The sequence below is a fragment of the Lathyrus oleraceus genome, chromosome 6 (assembly GCF_024323335.1).
Source record: "Lathyrus oleraceus cultivar Zhongwan6 chromosome 6, CAAS_Psat_ZW6_1.0, whole genome shotgun sequence".
Lineage (NCBI taxonomy): Eukaryota > Viridiplantae > Streptophyta > Magnoliopsida > Fabales > Fabaceae > Lathyrus > Lathyrus oleraceus.
Window position 1 is genome coordinate 417,351,225 of NC_066584.1, and position 5,300 is coordinate 417,356,524.

Below are 5,300 nucleotides of genomic sequence, written 5' to 3' on the forward strand. Positions count from 1 at the left end.
AAGCACTATAAATCTCAGTGTCATCTCTCTCTCTCTCTCTCTCTCTCTCTCTCTCTCTGCATTTAATTTCGTAGTATTTGTATGCTTAGGTATTTCAATTTTATCATAGTTTATTGTTAATTCATTGATAGCTATTTATTACGTAAGCATTAGTTTTTTTTAGAATTGGATACATTGTTAAGCTAGATTGGTGATTCATTTTATGAGAAACAAATTGACATTAGAATTTTATTCATTGAATCATTGTGTAAACACTTCTTGTGAATTACACAATCGAATCAATTTAATTCCTAGTGTTTCATCATATTCACCTTTGGTGTTTATGAAACAATCTAGTATTAAAGTGATCAAAATTTGAATAGTATAATTTTCACATTTTCGCATCAAACCTTCCTCTCGTGATTATTTTTGAAAACACTCTGATTTTATAAACGGCGGTTGAATTTTAAATTGAGTTTATTCACCCCCTCTAGACCGTTTTTCTACTCCCATATTCACACTCAATAAAAACCCTTATCGCATGGCCGAGGGATTTCTTTGGCGACTGAGCAATCTCATCCATATCAGCGGCGATGATTCGTCCAATATTCACCTGCTTCTTTTGTAGGATCTGATGGAGAAGCAGGCCACGCTCTGATATCAATTCCGACCCGCCCCGATTAGTACTCAAATTATGATGAATGAAATAAGCCAATGCCTTAGGAATCGGAGCTAGATCAACCACCATAATCTTCGCCGGAGAGATTTTTGAAGTAGGCGCCCAATCATGACCTGGCCTAATCAGTGACTCCTTCATATCATTGTATGGCCAATAGTTTTTGTCAGAACGCTTCAACTCAGTAAACGGGCAAACAGAATCATAGAATTTACATTTCAAGACACTGTTGATAGTTTTCGAATCATATTTGATCACCTTGCCTCTTACCCATGTAACAAAAGATTCATTCCCTGTTGGGTCTTCTTCATCGGAGGTCACCCGTTGTGCGTTTGCATAAAATTCCCAAATCAAATCCAGCGCAACATTTTGGATTTTATCATTAAAAAATATTAACTTCTGCTTTTTGAGAAGATTGGTGACTTCTGGATATGTGTCATTTTGATACATCCAATGCTTCTCTTCAACCACATTTCGGCTCTTGATCTGATCATATCTTTCTTCATGGTAGGAGGTACGGTATATTTTGACCTCTGGTGGTGATTGAGACATTGTAGGATCTGTAGACTGAATGAAAGAGAAGAAAACAGAGAAAAATCAAAGCAATACGCACAAAACACGTAACGAAAACAGTGAGAAAATGAAGTCCGTACGGACAAAAACTATATAAGCATGCCCACAAAATGATACGCGTATGATACGCAGCCAATACGCGTATCTGGCTTCCATACGCGTACCATACGCGTATTAGTCTGCCTTACTCGTATGATACGTTGCTTAAACCAGTGCAAAAAGTGATCTGCGTAACAGATCACGTATCAGAATGTGATACGCGTATGGCCTGGTCCAATACGCGTATCATACGCGTATTCTTCTCTGGTACGCGTATCATACGCGTTTCACCAGAGGAGCGCAATTGTGTGGTCCAATACGCGTATCATGAGATCCATACGCGTATTGGCAGTTTCTCATTTTCATTTTCAATTTTTTTTTTTTTACTATTTTAATAAAATTTTTCTTTTCTTAAAAAAAAACTGACTCGGCAAAAAAAATAAAAAATAAATAAAATGACAAAACCAATCAAACCTCCCTTGGGTTGCCTCCCAAGCAGCGCTTCGTTTAACGTCGCATGGCTCGACGGGACACCTCATACTCAGATGAGTTTAACAGTTTCAATCGGTTCCCCTTCACCGGGATTGTATGGTTTCAACCTCTGACCATTAATTGTGAAGGTGTCGCCATTCTTCTCATTTTTAAGTTCTATTGCTCCATGAGGAAATACTTTGTTAATGACGAACGGTCCAGACCATCTTGACCTCAATTTCCCTTGGAACAGCTTCAACCTGGAATTAAACAACAGTACGAGTTGTCCCTCCCGAAATTCCCTCTTCTGGATCTTTTGATCATGCCATTTTTTTGTTTGTTCTTTATAAATTTTGGCATTTTCATAAGCTTGACTCCTGAACTCTTCCAACTCATGAAGTTGAAGAATTCGGGACTCACCAGCTTTAAAAAGATCATAGTTAAGGAATTTGGAGGCCCAAAAGGCTCTGTGCTCGAGTTCGAGTGGTAAATGACAAGCCTTACCGTAAACTAGTTGATAAGGGGACATACCTATAGGTGTTTTAAATGCAGTCCTGTATGCCCACAATGCATCATCCAGCTTTACTGACCAATCTTTCCGAGAAGCACTTACCGTCTTTTCTAAGATCTGCTTTATTTGACGGTTGGACACTTCCACCTGCCCACTCGTCTGGGGGTGATATGGTGTGGCTATCTTATGTTTGACATTATACTTTTTCAATAAATTCTCCATGAGTTTATTTATAAAATGCGTACCTTGGTCACTAATTAAAGCCCGTGGTACCCCAAACCTGGAGAAGATGTTATGTCTCAAGAACTTCACCACCACTTTAGCGTCATTTGTTGGTAATGCCACAGCCTCTACCCACTTTGACACATAATCGACCGCAACCAATATGTAATTCTTACCAGATGATGGCGGAAACGGTCCCATAAAATCAATACCCCAAACATCAAACAGCTCCACTTCTAGCATGAAGTTTTGCGGCATCTGATTCCGCTTTGTAATGTTACCTATTCGTTGGCACCTATCACATTCTCGGACTATAGAATTTGCGTCCTTGAATAACGACGGCCAATACAAACCCGATTGGAGGACCTTTGCTGCAGTTCTATCTCCACTGAAATGTCCACCATACTCCGAATTATGACAAGCTTTCAGAATGTCGGCTTGCTCTCTTTCTGGAACACATCTTCTGATCAAACCATCCACTCCCTTTTTATAGAGAAATGGATCATCCCATAGGTATAACCTGCAATCATAAAGAAACTTTTTCTTTTGGTGAGAATTAAAATCATCAGGTATAACCCCACCTACCACATAGTTGGCATAGTCAGCAAACCATGGTATCTCCTGAACAACAAGTATTTTCTCATCAGCGAATGTGTCCTGAATAGGATGTTCCTCCTCCGTTTCTTTGATTGGGGACATGCGAGATAAGTGGTCCGCAACCGTGTTCTCGCACCCCTTTTTGTCTTTGATTTTCAAATCAAACTCCTGAAGGAGGAGGATCCATCTCAAAAGTCTCGGCTTTGATTCCTGCTTAGCAAACAAATACTTTAAAGCAGCATGATCAGTATACACAATAACTTTTGAACCAAGCAAATATGATCTAAATTTGTCAAAAGCATAAACCACGACCAACAACTCCTTTTCAGTAGTTGCGTAATTCATTTGGGCTGGGTTAAGGACATGACTAGCATAATAAATCACATGCAATAACTTGTCCTTTCTCTGTCCTAGGACAGCCCCCACAGCAAGGTCACTTGCATCACACATTATTTCGAAAGGCAAGGACCAATCGGGGGCGATTACCACAGGTGCACTGATCAACTTACTCTTTAAAGTCTCGAAAGCTACCATGCAGTTTTTATCAAAATTAAATTGCTTGTCCTTAACTAGCAAATCAGTCAATGGTTTGGCAACTTTTGAGAAGTCTCTAATAAACCTGCGATAAAAACCTGCATGACCCAAAAAACTCCTTATCCCTTTTTCATTCACCGGAGGTGGGAGGTTAGCTATCACCTCCACTTTGGCTTTGTCCACTTCAATTCCTTTGTGGGAAATTTTGTGTCCTAGCACAATTCCTTCCTACACCATGAAATGACATTTCTCCCAATTGAGAATAAGGTTAGTTTCCTGACATCTTTGCAAAACAAGAGACAAGTTAGCTAAACAATTATCAAAAGAAGAACCAAACACAGATAAATCATCCATAAACACCTTCATATACTTTTCAAGCATGTCGGAGAATATAGATGTCATACACCTTTGAAAAGTAGCTGGGGCATTACATAGCCCAAATGGCATCCGTCTGTAAGCGAAAATACCATAAGGACATGTAAATGCAGTTTTCTCCTGATCTTTCGGGGCTACAGCAATTTGATTGTATCCCGAATATCCATCCAGAAAGCAATAATACTCATGACCTGCAAGTCTTTCTAACATTTGATCAATAAAAGGGAGAGGAAAATGATCCTTTCTTGTTGTTGTGTTCAGTCTTCTGTAATCGATGCATACTCGCCACCCTGTCACTGTGCGAGTTGGGATCAGTTCATTCTTTTCATTTAAAATTACTGTGGTTCCTCCTTTCTTTGGTACCACATGCACAGGACTTACCCACGAGCTGTCAGAAATGGGGTAAATCATTCCCGAATCTAACAACTTTACAACCTCTTTCCTTACCACTTCTTTCATTGCTGGGTTTAACCTCCTTTGTGGTTGCACTACTGGTTTCTGATTATCCTCCATCAGTATCTTATGCATGCATACTGTGGGGCTAATCCCTTTTAAATCCTCAATAGTCCAACCAATAGCACTTTTATGTTTCTTTAGTACCTGTATCAACTTTTCTTCATCTATGGCCTTTAGCTCAGAACTGATAATAGCAGGACAGTTTGTTCCAGATCCTAGAAAGACATATTTAAGGTTTACAGGTAATTGTTTTAATTCAAAATTTATACCTGGTTTACTTACCTTTTCATCTTCTAATTCTGGTGAAGCTCTCAGGTCCTCCCACCTGCGTGGTTTGGATTTCATCCAAAGGGGTTGTGTATCCAGCATGGCAAGCACTTCTTTTTCTTTTTCATCATCATTCTCTTCATCTTCTCTCACCGACAGACTAAGAACTCTTTCCAACGGTAATTCAGGAAACTTTCTTTGCATTGTGCTAGTTACTATTTGATCAATTACTTCCACAGAGTGGTTTGTACACATATCCTCTTTATGTTTCATTGTATCTCGGACATCAATTCTGAGCTCTTCATCATATACCTTTAGGGTCAAGGTACCTCCCTCAATGTCTATCATGCATCTACCTATTTCTAAGAAAGGTCTGCCCAGAATCAGAGGTATCTCTTCATCTTCTGGCATTTCCAAAATTACAAAATCAACAGGAAAAACAAATTTATCAACTTTGACCAGGACATCCTCAACTACCCCAAAAGGTCTCTTCACTGAGTGGTCAGCAAATTGAAGTGTCATTCTGGTATCTTGAACATTTCCAATTCCTAGCTTCCTGTAAATAGACAAAGGCATAAGGCTAACACTAGCCCCCAAATC

The 5,300-nt window shown here is 39.3% G+C and overlaps 1 pseudogene; it reads right to left on the minus strand.

The window, feature by feature from the left end:
* Positions 1-469: 469 nt before the first annotated feature.
* LOC127095994 (uncharacterized) lies at positions 470-4,187 on the minus strand (annotated as a pseudogene).
* Positions 4,188-5,300: the final 1,113 nt, after the last annotated feature.